The sequence below is a fragment of the Lissotriton vulgaris genome, chromosome 3_1 (assembly GCF_964263255.1).
Source record: "Lissotriton vulgaris chromosome 3_1, aLisVul1.2, whole genome shotgun sequence".
In the NCBI taxonomy this organism is placed as follows: domain Eukaryota; kingdom Metazoa; phylum Chordata; class Amphibia; order Caudata; family Salamandridae; genus Lissotriton; species Lissotriton vulgaris.
In genome coordinates this window covers 117067876-117084937 of record NC_141689.1, presented here as the reverse complement: position 1 = coordinate 117084937, position 17062 = coordinate 117067876, and the positions used below count along the sequence as shown (strand labels likewise).

General features: G+C 46.1%; 1 protein-coding gene across 8 annotated transcripts in view; it reads left to right on the top strand.

Annotated features, from left to right (window-relative positions):
- Window positions 1–17062, top strand: part of DCTN1 (dynactin subunit 1) — a 624416-nt gene that overhangs the window by 130297 nt on the left and 477057 nt on the right. For 4 of the 8 annotated variants that reach the window (XM_086960175.1, XM_086960172.1, XM_086960173.1 and 1 more), the window contains exon 1: window positions 12522–12541. The exons of 3 other annotated variants lie outside the window; for them this stretch is intronic. The gene's annotated coding sequence lies outside the window, so the exon portion shown is untranslated. Of the gene's footprint in view, window positions 1–12521; window positions 12542–17062 lie in introns of those variants that run through there. One more of the 8 variants, XM_086960177.1, reaches the window with a different exon arrangement.

The following is a 17062-nucleotide window of genomic DNA, read 5'->3' as shown; positions in this document are numbered from 1 at the left end:
CACTAACTTTGAGTTAAGAACAGATCATAAACCCCTTGTTGATATTTTTTCCACTAAGGGTGCAGGGAAGGCCACTCCTAGAATAGCCAAATGGATTTATAAGTTACAAGAATATGACTTTTCGATGGAATATGTACCGGGAATCAAAAATGTCAATGCTGATTGTCTATCTCGTCTTCCTCTTGGAGGTGAAGATGTTGTGGGTGAACAAGATGAAGACTGGTCAATTGCTTCTGTGGATGAAGCATGTGGGGGTGCCATAAGTTTGGAAGTATGGAAACAAGCGGTTCAGGATGATGCGGTATTGAAGGAAGTAATTGCACGCTTAACATCACCATGCAATAATTTCTCTTGGAGTGATTCTGACTTGTCTGAATACAAAACAGTGTGGGCTGAACTTTCTTATGACCCTATGGTTGGTGTAGTTAGAAGAGCTGATAAACTTGTGGTACCGTCTTCGTTACGAAGTAAGTTACTGGATCTTATGCATGAAGGGCATTCAGGCATGTCTGGCATGAAAAGAAGATGTAGGTGTGATTTCTGGTGGCCAGGCATGGACAAGGATGTCGAAAGGTGTGTAAGGAATTGTGCCGCTTGCACATGCAGTGACAAATCTCATGTCTCCCAAGAAACTACAATCTCTGCTGTCTCATTTCCTGACGGACCATGGCAGAAGTTAGCTATGGATATTTGCGGTCCGTTCAGTGTTGGTAACATTACCGGGAAGTTCGCCATTGTATTAATGGATTATTATAGCAAATGGCCAGAGGTTGCATTTGTTAAGGAAGTTAAAGCTTCCAGCATTGTTAACTTTTGTGAGGAGGTTTTTCATAGGGAAGGTTTCCCCGAAAACATTACGACTGACAATGGCCCCCAGTTCATCGCTTCTGAGTTCCAAAACTATTTACACCAATGTGGTATAAAACATATTACCACGGCTGTTTATTGCCCAAGGGAGAACGGCATGGTAGAAAGGATCAACCGTGTTTTAAAAGATTGTATACAATTAGCTGTGTCTGGTGGCAATGATTGCAAGGTTGCTGTCAAAAATTTGATTTGGAGTTATAGGAACACTCCACATTCTGCTACCTTGGTATCTCCATTTCATCTTTTAAAGGGGCGTTCTGCTGGTAATAAGGTGACTCCTGCATGGATGCTCAAGATTTCTGCTGGTCGTAATTATAAAGAGGGTCTTGATAGTAGGATGAATTCTTATCAGAAGAAGTATGTGGACAGGCATAATGACAAAGTTATGAAACGTGTTAATAGTTTTCATGTGGGAGAGTTAGTCAGATCTTCTCGCTTTGGGTTATCCAAGGATGGTTCTTCTAGATGGTCTCATCCTAAAAAGGTGTTAAAAGTATTGGGAAATTTTGTATTACTTGATGACGGACAGAAATGGAATTTATGCAATGTTGCCAGGTGCAATGATCTAGAACGTGATCTTTGGTTGAAAAAGGAGTCTGGTTCCATTTCTGCCTCTAGTTCTGTTCAGTCTCCTCATGTTCAATCCACGTCACCTGAACTTCCAAAAGAAGATGTTCCTAAGTCCAGAAGATTATCTGGACGCATTATTGTGAAACCTGTCAAGCTTAAGGATTATTTGATGTGATTCTGTACATAGGTATATTACTTATTTTCATTGCAATGTATATAGTTTTTTTTTATTTGTTTTTTTATTTTAAGAGGAAAGATGTGTTACATTCTCTCATGCTTCTGTATATCACTGTTCCTTTAATTCTTGTGGAATGTTGGTGACTCCACTTTGTGTACTTAGGAATGCAAGGGCAGTTAGAGCTTAGCTTTTCTACCTGTGGCATCTCTGGGTTTTATCTCTACAAATAAACTACAGAACTGCACCTGCTTCCTGTATTTCTTACTTGTAAAAGTGGCCAGTTGTGGTCTTATACTGATGTGTCTAGGGATGCCCAGCAGAAGTCTTGCCGCCGCATTCTGGATAAGCTGCAGCTTGTTTAACAGAAAAGAGGGGGAGCCCAGGTAGAGAGCATTGGCATAGTCCAGTCGGGACAGTATCAGGGCTCTGGCAACTGTTTCTTTGGCCGGCTGGGGCAGGAGAGGGAAAAATCTGCCTAGGGATTTAAGGGTCCCAAAGCAGGCGCCCGTCAGTCTTTTAATCTGCTCTGCAAATCGCAGATCATCATTAAACCAAATGCCCAGATTCTTGGCAGGGCCCCCCTCGGTGAGAGGACGGGGGAAATCGGGAGGCCAAACCAATTCAATAAATTGGTTTGGAAAGTGACCATATAGTATAATTTCCGATTTTCCCTCGTTGCATTTAAGCCTAGCCTGTGCCAACCAAGTGAATACGGCCGCCAGACACCTTTGTGCTGTGGCCGTTTCAGATTGTGTTTTACCCCAAGTGAACAGGAGCTGGGTGTCATCGGCGTAGGCCATAATTTTTGCACCCAGCTTCTCAGCCAGGTAGATCAGAGGGGTCATATAGATGTTAAAAAGAAGTGGGCTCAATGTTGTGCCCTGTGGGACCCCCGTCTGAACTAACCTGGCCGAGGAAGAATGAGGGGGCATCCAAACTTGCTGATACCGTGAGTCCAAAAAGGACTCCAGCCAGGACCAAACGGCCCCCGTGAGGCCGATATCTGTGAGGCGAGCCAAAAGGAGTTGATGGGGGACCGTATCAAAGGCGGCAGAGAGGTCCAATAAAATTAGTACCGCTCTGCCGCCCCCGTCCGTACACTCCCTGATGGCTTCCACCACCTCAACCAAGGCTGTCTCTGTGCTAAAGGAAGACCTAAAGCCCGACTGGGCAGGGTGAAGCGCCCCAGATTCTTCAACAAAGGCGTTAAGCTGACGGAAGATCACCTTTTCACAGACTTTCGCCAATGCTGGAAGCAAAGAAATGGGGCGGTAGTTTGCTGCGACAAGAGGGTCTGCTGAAGGCTTTTTTAAGAGGGGCAGAAGTTTTGCTTGCTTCCACTGTCTGGGTACCGTTGCCGATTGCATTGACCAGTTTACCAAGGCTGTAACCTCTGCCACTACACAGTCCGCTACTCCAGCTAAAACTCTTGCCGGACAAGGGTCCGCGGGGGAACCTGATTTGAGGGCTTTCAGCAGAGCAAGAATGTCTGTTTGGTCAGCCATAGTAAATTTGGCCAGACAATTGCTCGAGAGAGTACCTGGCTCCTCTGCTAGCGGAAAAGTGGCCGCTGCACTTAAGGCAAATCCCTCTTCAATTAACTTAATTTTATTAATGAAAACGGTTGAGATCTCCTCACACCAGTCAGCGGAAATCGGAATCTTTTTTTTTTCTGCTAGGAGGTGACAGAAAGCTTTGGACTATAGAGAAGATCTCCTTATCATTATTCTCTGCCTTTAAAATTCTAGTTGCAAAGTAAGCGCCTTTTGCAGTCTTAATTGCAGCATAGTATTCTCTTTGAACTAGACGGAGGTCGGCTTTGGCTTGAGGAGAGTAAGCAGCTCTCCAATGCCGCTCGGATTTTTTACATGCTCTTTTTAGTTCTCCAAGCGCTGGCGTATACCAGGGTTGAGATGGCAGACCGCGTCGGTGGTTTTGCGAGTCCGGTTTAGAGGTGGCCTCTACACCTCGGCAGATCCAGGCATTGAAGTGGTCAACTTGGCTCTCTAAATCACTAGCGAGAGCCATCTGGGAGTGCGTAAGGGTTTCAACCAATCCAGGAATATTAATTTTCCGTACTTGGGGGCCAACCGGAGGGGAAGAGTGGCGAGATGGTGATGTCACTACCCAAGAAAAGTGAATGACCGCATGGTCGGACCAAATAACCGGCAAGGGATCTTTAAGGGCCAGTGTAAAATTGGAACATATCAAGTCCAACATGTGTCCACAGGAGTGTGTAGGTTTAGCAACCCACTGTGTTAAGTGTGTTATGCTTAGGAGGTCTTGGAGAGCCAACACATCTGAAGAGCCAGGTGCATCCCAGTGAATATTAAAATCACCAAGAAGGAGAAATTTCGGAAAGCTTAAAACGCGTTCCGCTAGTGCCTCTCCTAAAGAGCTTAAAAAGGAACCAATCGGCCCCGGCGGTCTATAGATCAGTGTGCCTCCTATGGTACAATGAGGGGAGAGAATGAAGGAGAAGTCAAATGCTTCTCCCTCTGAAATGCTCAAAGATATATCACAGGAAAATCCCCATGCTTCTCTGAATACAACAGCCGTGCCTCCCCCTCTTCCCAAGCAGCGGTCGGCCCTGGCCAAGCGGTAGCCACGTGGGACAGCCAATTCCACCACCGGGGCACAAGAGTCGTTAAGCCACGTTTCAGTGATAAATAAAAGATCTAAATTATTATCGCTGATGAGCTCGTAAATGTTTTCGGCGTGTTTTACCATGGAACGGGCATTAATGAGAGCTGCCTTAATAAGAGAGTCGCGTTGGATTTTGGGCATCGAGTGTGATGGAAGGGGAGGGAGCTGGAAGTTGCACTCGTTGCATTCCCACCCTCTATCGGGGTATGGAGGAAACCTTTGCTGACCTACATGTGAGCCTTGGTTAAGAGAGAGCAAAACATCCCGACTGTAAGTGAGTGGGCTCAGGCAGGTTGGGACTAAAGGAGCAGTCTGACCGGCCCTGGGCTCGGTCCAGGCGCGGACGGGCTTACCTTAGGCGCACCTTCGGCGCGCCATCGTCGCGCCCGCTGCGCCCGACCGCTGCGCCCTCGCCAGCACATAGTAATAAATAAGGGGGTAGCGGGAGGCGCGGGCTCCTGTCTCCGCCCTCCGGCTTGCTGGTATGTCCCTGATTGGTCCGCCTACCTCCCTATGAGCTCTCCACTCAATCGGCACACAGCCGTGGTGGAACGAAGCTCGGGATTGGGCGACAAAGGAGCTAGTGCATCAGAGGAGCAGCCTGACTCGCTGTCGTCCTCGTAGATGTGTCCAATGAGGCAAGGGGATGACAAGATACAAAATACAGTTTAAAATACGGAGGAGCAGCCTAACTCGCTGGCATCCTCAAAGTGAAAAGATATCATGTGCAAAATACGCTATTTTAAGAGATTAAAATACGTGTCACTATACAGACAGACAAAGACATCAGGGTATTTTTAAAAAAAGCACTCTAACAATTGCTAGCGCTAGCGCGGTGGCAGCAGCACTTCCGAGTAGTAGGAATAATAAAATAAAAGAGAACTTGCCCTCGATGTCAAGCAGGGCAATCATTCGATAGTTCCTAGAGTCAGTATTTGGACCGCTTTTTATATATTGGTTGCAACAGTGAACCCCTCCAAGAGTCTGGGACATCCCCCAGGAGCCTACATTCTGCATATAGCTGCGCCAAGTTATCGGACCAGAAATCTGTGTCCTCCCTGAAGAGGGAGCCTGGTAGACCGTTAGGGCCAGTGGCTCGATTCTGTTGTATCTTTCTTAGAATTAAGCGGAGTTCGCCTTTGCCTGCAAGAATTAAGCCAGCTGGGGGGACTATCGGCTCTGCTGGAATATGTCTGAGTTCCTCCTCGGATGTTGTAGCATTATTCTGCGGGATGCCATTCGGGTCATCAGTGTACAGTCTGTTGACATGGGCTACCCAGGTATCTGCTTCAAGGGGGTTAGCTCTGTTGGAGGTCCCGTGAAATAGTTGTTTAAGTATTGCCAACATTTTTGTGATTTGCGCTGCGCCAACAGGTCAAAGATTTTCACCCATTTTGCCTCTGTGAGTTCACGTTTTGCCTTCCATGCCTGTTGTGAGTGTTTTTTTACTGCTAGTTCAAGTTCCTTTTTAGTGGTCTCTGACCTAGTTTTTTGATAGGCCCTTCGCTTGGCCTTTAGATGTTTCGTGCCTTGTTTTATCGCTGGAACTTGACCATGTGTTGGGATTAAGGGGGTGCTGTATGTGGTGTTCCCCCGCAGCAGTGTGGCAAGTTCGAATGAGAGTTTATCCCATTCCCCTATATGACCCCAATTATGAGGACCGGTCTGCCATCCGATCCATGTTGTTTTCCATGCTGAAAATGTGTTGATTGACTTTGCCCATTTAATCCTTCTAAGGAGCCTGTGCTGTTCCTCCCCTGGAATGCTCCAATGCAGTTGGAGGTGTAGCGGATGTCCGCTGTGATGATTAAATGCAAAATGAATGCGGCATGATCACTTTCACTTCGTGGGAGCACTTCGAAGTTTAGCATATGTGTTTGTAGCCTCTCGCCTAATAGAATATATAATCTATGGTGGTCTGATTATTATAGGTAGGTGCGTGGAGGGTGTGACCTGCCTGCAGTGGGGTGTTCTGTACTATCCTCGTTGACAAACAGGTTATCTAACATCCACAGATGAACACTGGTAGGTACTCTGTACACCTGCGTCTTACTAATAGTAAGAAATTGGGTTATTGGTTGATGGGGCTGGAAACTCCGCAAGAGTCATTAACTTGTGCTTAACCATCTGGTAGCTTGATAGCTTAAGGCAGCCAGCCTTAAATTAGAGGCAATGTGTAAAGTATTTATGCAGCACATAAACAGTATTAAAGTGAAAACACAACACAAGAAATATCCCAAACAAATCTAGCAAAATAGGGTAGACTTTACAAATAAAATGACACCAAACAAACTAAATCCAGTCAGTGGAACCATAGTTATGAGTTCTTAAAGTTTTAACGGAAAAGAGCGCCTAAGACATCAAAGCACCAACTGTGGGTATCTGGTTGTGCAGGGCCGGGGCAAAGTCAAAAGTTAATGTTGACCTCAGTGGCACTTGGGTTGGATACAGGTGCTGGATTGGGCCCATTCTTAGCTCGTCTTATTTTTTTAAGATAAGTCTAGGAGAGGGCAGGCAAAGCATCAGGCTGTGTTTGTGGAGGAGTCATCGTCATAAGGGAGCCACTAGACAAAGTCTAAGTAAAGCTGTCGCCGAAGGCAGAAATAGCTCTAGGGGTAGAGAAATAAAGATGTCCATGTCAAGGAGGTCTTCGTCGTAAATGGTGAGCCATTCGCAGTTGAGCCCAGTGGAAATATTTACATTCAGACGAAGACAACTTTTTGGAAGTCTAAAACCTCCAGCAGGGGTAGGCTGCAGCCAATGAGGGCTGTAAAAGGCCAGATACCATTGCTGAGAAGTCCTACTGAACAGGATTTGCTGCTGCAGAGAAAAAAGTACCAGGACTTACTGCAAAGGGCCTAAAAAGTCTGGGGTGACAAAAGACTAGTGTCTGTTTCCTTTGTGTGTGCGCCGGAGGCAAGCCCTTTGAAGTGCAAGTAGGGAGGGCACGGCTCCACCCCAGCTATCCTGCCAGGATGGCTTATCCTACCAGCATCTAGTGTCTTTTTATGTCCCTGTCTGAGAGGAATACACAAGGTCCAACAGAAGAGCCATTCACACTCATGTGACCTAGGACACAGCCAGCAGGCACCAAATGGTTAGGACAAGAAAATGCCAACTTTCCAAAAGTAATCCATATGGGGATGGCATATGCTCACCTTGTTTTACTAATTTCTTCCATTTTTTCAACTTTATCTAATTTTTCATGTTTATTCAGTTTGCGTGCCGACTGGGACAGTGCCTGCCCTCATGGCACGTATGTAAATAGAAACGACAAGTACAGCACCTCTGTACTGTTTAACCAATCGCACAGCTTTGGGTGAAGTGATTCACAAGTCTTTACGTAGGTTTGAAAGCGTTTTTATTCTTTAATGTTAACAATTCATCTAGTTTCACTTGCTGTTTTTGTTCTGATAAGACTGTCCAGAAATACCCATTGCTTCACATGAGGCGGTTGTGCCCATCCAAACCTCTTACCACTTCACGTACGGGACATTAAATTCATGTGTTACAGAAGATGTTTTATTCCCAATGCATTTCGGGCCCTCATTTTTAGCCTTCTTCGGGGGAAACTGTTCAAATTTAAAAATTATATAAAGCCTATGTTAGTCAACAATAATACGACAATATCATATTTTATAATAACTGCACATTCCGTGTTAATCAAATCCATGTTCTGCCCTAAACATCAAAAGTAAATCCACCATATACCCTCTATAGTGTTTCTAACCATGCCAAAAGTTCACTGCGCGCAGTAACCACCCCCACTCCATCCTCGATATTAAACCTGCCATTATGACTACGCCGCTATGCAACACGTTCGACTCACCCCCATGTTGACTTAATAAACTGCATGCTAAACAAACCTCTAATCCCTATAGTTAAAAATAAAAAGTAGGCCGAAGTGTGAAAAAGGGAAAAACAAGACAGCAGGCTTGTTCCATCAATCCAGGATCTGAAAGGACAGACCATATTCACCAGGAGCGCCTCCATGCTCCTACAATTAAGGGAAGAGTTGAGGACTCAAGCCTTTAACCCTTTCGCTGCGGCGGCAATTCTGCTGCAGCGCTAAGGGGCGGGGGGAGCCGCGCGGCGCTCCGACGCTGGTGACGGAACCACTCCGTCACGCCCCTCGGGTGAGCTGTGCTAGTGACGGAGCGGTTCCGTCATGGCCCCGCCTGCTCAATAGAACGCGCCGCGCAGGTGTGAAATCAGTGCCCCGCAGGTGCGGCGAGCGGGCCGTGACGAAACCGTTCCGTCATCAGCACAGCCCACCCGAGGGGCGTGACGGAGCGGTTCTGTCACCAGCGTGGGAGGGGTTAAAGAACACTACATCACAATGCATTAACCGTCCTCAAGCCGGGTTCCGCTCCTGCGGAGCTTATGCTTGTCTTGGACCATGCACACCGGTACCTTGCCTTTAGCTAGGTTTGTGCTATAGATATGGCATACATACACTGATGTTTAAGTGTATTTAATGTCCTGTTGTGAGAGGGGTTGAACAAAAAGAACAGGGGTATGCCCAAATCACCCTCCTATACCTGGGCATAGGACATCAAATTGATTAATAACAAGGGAGTACGGAGGGATGAATATCCAATTTATTTTCAGTAAGGGCACAATTAATTCCCTGACGTTACTGTATAATTTTACATAGACGAATACTCAATTTAATTTAACACATCTACATGCCATTGGACCAGTCTCTGACCCACATATTTCTTCAAAAATAAGTTGGTGAAAAAACAAACATACAACAATGTATATACAAGGACAAGAAAGGAACATACATATATGTATACAAGACTCTGTATCTACAATACCCCAACACAATATTTAAATCACTAATGTTCACTCATAATATCTGGGCAATACACTTAGAGGTAGACCTTCTAGCAAACAACCTCTCTATCTTTTCTAATATCGTGCACTATCTGCATTAATGATGACTACTCTATACATATGTAGGGGGCAGGAATGCCTAGGGAGTTGGTGCACACTTGCTAACTTACACCTTTATTCAAAATCCCCACACACACCCAGTAAGAGATTCACTCCTGACCAGAGTAAATGGAAGGGAAAGGTAATGGGAACAAATATTTGTTCAGTGGGGGAAGAAAAAAGAAATTCATCAAGTGCATGCCGTCTGTTTTTTTGCTGATTCGACAGTAGGCTTTGTTTCGCTTGAGAAAAGCAAATACTTAAAAGCTTTCCAAGATTACAGATGGAAAGCAGAGCCCGGTGCAGTCCTCCTTGTGCATCCTTCCAAGAGAGTATAGCAGGGCATGTGACAGGCAGAGAACACAGCATGAGACATGATGAAAAGGGTCCTTGTTAAAAGGGGTTCTATAAGTAGCCTCCTAGGTCAGTGGCAGGCTTCTTTCAGCTTTTGGAAAGTAGGGCAAGGAGCCAGTTACATAAAGATTCATTTCGAAAAAACATGCCGCCTGCCTTAAATAAAGTAAAACGTGCATTTGATTTCCCTGGACTCTATTGATGTGACTAGCATGCAATGTCACATCGTGGTACAATGAGCTAGCAAAGGAGGAACCCGTGCTTGCACTGATGAAGAATTAACAGTGCAATAAACTCGAAAAAATATACGTTTTCAGGAGTGGAATGAGTGATCAGGAGTTCTGGGGCAGGGTCAGCTGCTCACCAGGCACCGCTTGGCATTTGACTGACTTTCTCCACCCGTCGCGGCCTTTCTGAGGCACCAGCCTGCGGAGAAATGTACAGGTATTGTAACGTTTAGGGCAGCTTCTAATCTTGTATTTCTATTCAAAAAGCATTTATATGGAAAAATGTCTGATAAATGTCCCACTTATGCCACTGAATCCGGCAACTGTGCAGCACAAGGCGCTATATAATTGTAATGAACGAGCATTGGCAATGCCAACAGATCTGGCTTATAATTGAAAGTGCCTCTTCAGTCATTCTTGGGTTTCCTCAATAGGACATTACACGTGCACTGCTCACATACATCCCTTCATCCACCCTCTGATTATTCTTGAATTAAACGACTTAAACTATCATAAAAAAACACACACACAAACTTAAGAACACATACAAACAAATTAATAGCATACAAGATGGAAAAAAACATGCTGCCTAAACAGGACTGCGATATGCTTGCAATTACAGAAAAATTAAACATAGTAGCGGGTGGCCATTGTGTAATGATATTGTACATAGTGTATCATTGTTTTAAAGTTCCAGCATAGTCGCCACATTTAGAACCAATGTGGTGGCCATGTTGAAATGGTCAAACAGTGAAACGCTATGGACAATACCATTCCATGCCGGAGGCCTGGTTTACAGGCAGTGGCGTTACGGGATAAACCATTGCAGATAAAATCATCAACTAGGAAGAGACCCGTTGGCAGTGTCTGGGGAGCTGTAGTATGCTTTAAAAATGAAAATTCCAAATGAAAGGGGTCTGTAGAAAGAGAAAATGGAAACCTAAAACCCACAAGCTCAGGCAGTGAAGCACACTCAGTTTCAGGCACATATGCACATGTGATCAGGCAAATGCAGTCACTCACAGAGCAAGAAAGGCAATGGCTGAAGTGGGTCAACGAATTTCCTCATGCGGTATGCTTTGATGATGAAGCAGCGGGTTAATGACACTCGTATATACCAATGGCAGAAGAGAGCCGACCCAAAGCCCCTCTATGTATGTATACACAAATATATTTAATTTATATAAACATATGTATGTTTTTCTTGTTAATAATTTTTTTTATTTCAAGATCTTAGTAGACAACCAATCCTGTCTGGTATTCCATATGGATTATAATAAGAATGATTACAGTGCAAATCACCTACCACTAGGGTTTTTCAAAGGGAGTAATCAACACCAAAATGTTTGCCTATAAAAGGTAATCTGTGAAATGTCATGTGACAAAATACATGTCATGTGACAAAATCATGTGAAGTGGTGTGGCTCACTGGTTAGAGGCGGCAGACCCGTAAGCAGAGGACGGCCCGGTTCGATTCCCGACGCGGCAGGGTCGTGGACCAGGGTCAGCGGGCTCGATAATTCTCGCCTCGGTGCCTACTCCAGTCAGGGACCACACTCGGCAACTCTGGGCATTAGCTTGCCTCATCTTCACAACGGCCCCCCCAGACCGCCGGGGATGCTTGGTCGCACCTTAGAGATACCCATAAGGGACCATCTCTCAGGGTGAGCCAGGACGGGTTCCCCAGCAGTCGAAGCGCGGAGATACTCCTCCGGGAGTCGATTCTAGCGCTATATAAACCCGCAATTAAATTAAATTAAATTACTGGCCTTCTAACTTTATTACAGTGTAATAACAGTTTACCCTTAAAACTTGTTGTCATTAACGTGTGCCTTTCACAATAAATAAGTCAGTCAGTAGGCCTTGCCATTATTTTTCAAAATAAACAGAACAAACCTGTGGAATTTAACACACATTATCCCAATGAACCGGCCCGAGATGCAGCACATCTTATTCACTCACAGGGCTTTAAGTGGGATGAAAAATCTGGAGGGTCTCTCAGAGGGGCGTGGCTTGAAACACATAGGGTAAAAATCTGTGTTTAGCATAGTGTGCCGCCCGTCTTGTATTTTGCTGTTTCTGTCATTGCATCCAGATATATGATACAACAAGTAACAACATAACTACAACAAACCAGGACTATTGGCTTTGTCAATGGTTGTCAGTTGTATACGATAAATAAGCAGCAACTATGGCTTGTATAGAATATTGAAAAAGCTTCCACTTAAAGCCCTGGTGACACCATGACAATTTTCCTGCTCCTGAGTTTCAAAAGGAGAAGGGAAATCCAGAGAGAAAATGACTCTTTAAAGGATTTCCCTTCCCCTACAAGGCTCACCTGGTATGACGTCATGCCGTAACCTCTGCACCAGTGAGAAGAGCAGTGTGAGCAGCGCACACCCATGTGCCTGCTGTCACCGCAGCCGGGAAACAGAGCCCGCTAGAGACCCGTTTCGAGGCCCCCTTTTAGAACTAACCGGTGCTCAGACCCGGCCACTTAAAGCTCTAGTCACTCAGGAAGTCTTCGTGACTCGGGAGTAAGTTATACCCAATGAATGCTGTAGAGACAGCCTGCCAGGACACACCGCCTGTGACTCCCACTCCTATAGGCTGCGGAAGGGCGGGGGCGGGGCATGGTTTAAAGGTGGAAGCCGGCGCCGCCGGGGCCCCTCTGCTGCAGCTCTCCTCGCGCCGGGGCCCCAGCCTGGCAATGAACACTAGCAGCCAGTCCCTGGGGGGCTCCTGGTCTTACCCCCAGGTATGAACAATTCCATTCAATACTGGCAGTCAAAATGTGTTTGCGTGTAGAATATAAAAATGTGCACGCTGTCAGAGACACGGCCAAGAGGTAAAATGCATTTGCCTTGTGGCCTGGTCTGGTGAGGTTTGCTCCACGGACTAAAAAATGCCAATGTACACAAAAGCAGCGCCCCTTTGGCGCCCGCGGCGCGCTCTCACTGGCCCTAGGATGGCGGCGGCGGCAGCTTTGTTTTCTGTGTTGGGGAGGGTCATGGTACAGGGTGTTGGTCTGCAGCCTGCTGGGTCCATGCCTTCCTCGCCCACAACCACCACATCTTGCCACAGATTGTAGTAATAAAAATGCAGCTTCACAGCGCTTCCCCTCCGATCACGTGGTTCTGGAAGGGGGCAATGTTTGTGCATTCTCCTTCACCCAGGCCTTTTTTCCCCGTGGGCACATCACAAGTTTTTAAGCGCGACCTCGAGCAGCCCTGGCTCACAACAACTGCAGGTGACGTCACGAAAGGTGGCTCGCACCATCAGACTCCTTGCCTCCCCTCGCTCACCCCTTAGATGTGATTGCATCAGAGAAGCCAGCATGTGAGCAGGGTTCGGAATGAGCTCCGATCTTGCCCCAGAGAGGCCAAAGAGTGAATGTGTGGCTCCATCTGCTCCAGGCATCGAGCTCCCGGTAAAATACTGAATCACTGAATCGGCAGGGAGAAGGCTCTTGTGGCGACAGAAAGCTGAGCCGGCCAGGCAGGGAGGCGGCTTGACAGTGTTGGCGTAGGCCTCCAATGCCGCCCCAACAAAAATGCACATTGGGTTGTCCCTAGTGGAACTGGGAACCCAACTAAATAGATAAAAACAAAAGGGGAAAGGTGAGCAAGGTATAAGAGAACTTTTACAGTAGCAGACCCACCCTTTCAGAGCAGAGTAATTGGTGGCGGCCGAGGCCATTTGCACTAGCAGGGCCAGCAGTCTTCCAGTGCCTCCTTTCCTGCTGCATTGGTATCCAAGCCACTTTAGTTTGCCCTCACTGGCACATGCCCAGCTGGTAAGAGGCAGAATACATCCTTTCCTCCCTGTTTGAAGGTCTGTCACATCAGACAGTCTTAAAAATCATTCAAGAGGGAAGTTCCCTGCCTTTATATCCCTCTCCACCCATTTTCCCCTACATCAGAGCAACTTTTGAAGGATCCCTCCCTAGCAGTGCTTAATTTGTAAAAAAAAAAAGAAGTGCAGGCGCTAAAAATGTTGCCAAGGAGGCCACCGCTCACTTCTTCCTCTGGTGAGCCCCACTTTCAACACTCTCACTGCCTCAGTCTCTATCTTGTAACCTTGATCTGTTGTCTGTCCCCTAACTCTTTGCTCTGAGAGTCTATCCTCTCATCTCTCTAATTGTTTTCTATCATCTTTGTCACACCTGGTGTGTTACCTTATTCCCTGTATTTCCTATTTTCCCTCTATTCATTCTAGCCCTACCCTCTTTCCTCTTCAATTTTATCCATGCTCTGCTCTCTCTCTCTCTCTCTCTCTCTCTCTCTCTCTCTCTCTCTCTCTCTCTCTCTCCTCGAATTTGGCTCTTTACTATCACTCTTCTAGCAGTGATTAGCTGTGTCTCCATTTTATCGTTTGTCTACTTTTTTATATCTCCTGTCCCCTTCATCCTTTCATTCTATCTTCTCTCTTCTTAATGCTCTCTTCTCCACATCCTGGCTGCTTTCTCTTTGTATCTGATTTGCTCGCTATTTCTCCTACTTAGCTCCGTATTATCTGTCTCTCTGTCTCTCTGTCTCTCTGTCTCTCTCTCTCTCTCACTGCTGCTGCCTGCGACCCCTGTCGTCAACCTGTACATGTCCCTGCTATTTTGAACTCTGCATTTTCCTGTTGTCTTTCCTGAAGAAGAGGAAGATGACATGTGTTTTACTTTCTTACCTGCTCCGAGTACAAAAACAAAATGTACACCAATTGAAAATGCATATATTAATTTTTTGCATATATTATTCAGTGCAGTATAACTGGGTTATTTGCAGAACAGGTAGCTGCTCGAGCACAGCAGGAGATGTCACTGCTAGTGCTGTCTGTAATTAGTAGGTCCAGGGATGGCGACGGCATCGGCATCCACTGCTTAGCTTGCTGTGACCCTGCCTGCTACAGCACAGGCCTTGTCCCCAGCCGTAATGCTGCCAATGCTGGTAAGTATGGCTGTGGTGCCTACTGGACTCACGCATGCTCAGCAATTACCATGCTGGGGTGCAGCGCACAGATTCTACAGGTGACGCCAAGGCACACAAAAGTTGTGTTGGGCGTGCCACAGCCGCATCGAGCACGTTGAGGATAGCAGCAATGCAGGGCTGCAGGATATGCTACTCTGGCTACACAGCATGTGGAAAGTCCACACTTACTTTTGTTTATTCTTCCTCAAGAGCCCTTACTCTCAAGTTCCAAATGTGCTGTCGCAGCTTCCTTGCCTCAACTCCGTCATGAGCCAGCTCCCAGCTACAATTATCCAATGGGAGGCTGTGGCTCAGGCAGTGGCAGGGTGCAGCAGACTCAGGGAATAGAATGCAAGACATAGTTTGTCGATGCCTTCTTGGATTAGTGATCGGCATGAAGACATCATCACTAACGTGGTGATACACAATCATGCCTGCCTGGACAGGCCTATCCTGGCCTGTCTATGAGCATGTACCAGACAGCCACCAAGCAATGTATGTTATTCTTTTATTTTGAATTTGAACAATTAATATTGAGACCACCAACTGCAGGGTCAGAAATTGTAGCCCCGGCCCTGTGAAAGAAGTGCAGGTGCTGAGCACCTGAAAGCACCTGCTCAAATTAAGCACTGCTCCCTAGACTTGCAGCAGGAGTCCACCTCGTGCTGACCAAGGCTGCCATGCAGCGGGAGATGGCCTTCGAGAGGGTGGGGGGTGCGCTACTTCCTCGGGCCAAAAGAAGGAAGGTGGTCTCAGATCTGTACTGGACCTACAGCCATTGAATGTCTTTTTGAGGAAAGATACATTCAAAATGCTCGCTATACCAAATTCTGTCTGCTCTTGACCCAGGAGACCAGATGATGTCTTTGGACTTGAAGGACGCGTCATTCCATGTACCCCATAGGTGTTACCTGTGGCTCACAGGAGGGTCAGGACACCCCTAGTTCGCCATGCTCCCCTCAGTCTTACTTCCTCTCAGCTGCTCATGAAAGTGACGGTGGTCCGGGATACCTGTGTTCCCGTACCTGGACACTTGGCTGTTCAGGGCAGGGTGTTTCAGTTTTAGGCCATCTCTGGGTGATATTCAACTTCTGACTTCCTTGGGCTTTACTATCGATGAACTGAAGTCCCACCTGTGACCTAAACAGAAGATTCCCTTCACTGGGGCTGTCCTAGAGACAGTGGCATTAAATATTTTTCTGTTGTGATTCTGGCACATTCAGGATAATACCCGATGTTTTGGGTTCAGTCCTGGATCTCGGTCAGGATGGCTTCGATGCTGCGTAGACTCCTGGGCTTGTGGATCTCAAACGCCGGATCGCATATGCAGACTCTGCTGTGAATCCCTGTTGGCCCAGCATTCGGCCCACTTCTCCTCTCCATACAGATCTTGTAGCGGATGGCTCAGTATCTGCAGTTATGGATGACCACGACCAACCTGACCTGCAACGGGACACATCCTTGTCTCTCTCAGTTTAGCGTCTACACTCCACTGTTCCGGGAAGACGATCAACCTATTCATGTGAAGTTCACGCATGCGCAAATGATTAATGACGCGCATGGACGGGTAGTGGCCATATTGGAATGGTGGAGTGTAGACGCTAAACTGAGAGAGACTAGGATGTGTCCCGTCGCGAGCGAAGTATACAAGTAAACGGTATACTATCGGTGGTACACTGCGGATTGATACCCGGTTGATGAACCTAAGTACTTGAACAACATTGTGGAGGAGTACGCCAGAATTGGATTGGTTATTACTAAGATATCTCAAATTGGATTAGGAAGATTGGTGAATTTGACTTTGTGTTCAATACCTTATGCAACATATAGTCCTGAGGATGGTCTTGGTGAGAATTACACGATAAAGACCGAAACGTCGACGCCTATATACCGTTTGGGTTACAATCATCAACAACAGCATTTGTAAAAAGATCTGACGAATGAGCCGACTGATGTTTCAAGAGCACGTTATGTATATATACATTTAATACATACTGTACCAACGGTATAACACACTACTAGAAGCTATATTGAATGTGGTAGTGGTTTTTGATGCCTATTTTCTGTATTCATTTTCTGTAATGATTTGTGACATGGATTTATTTCAAATATGATATAAAGTTAAAACTTAAGATACCACGTTTCTTATGTTCCTTTTGAATCAATGTACATATTTATGACTTGATATAGAATAATTAATGAGATAAAATAATTCCTCAAGGCACATTTTTCTATTTAACTTATGTTACCCAGTTCCTTGGGGATTATTGGGTTGCCCTTTTCTATTGATTGTAGGAAGGAGAGAGACATTGTGAGAGAAG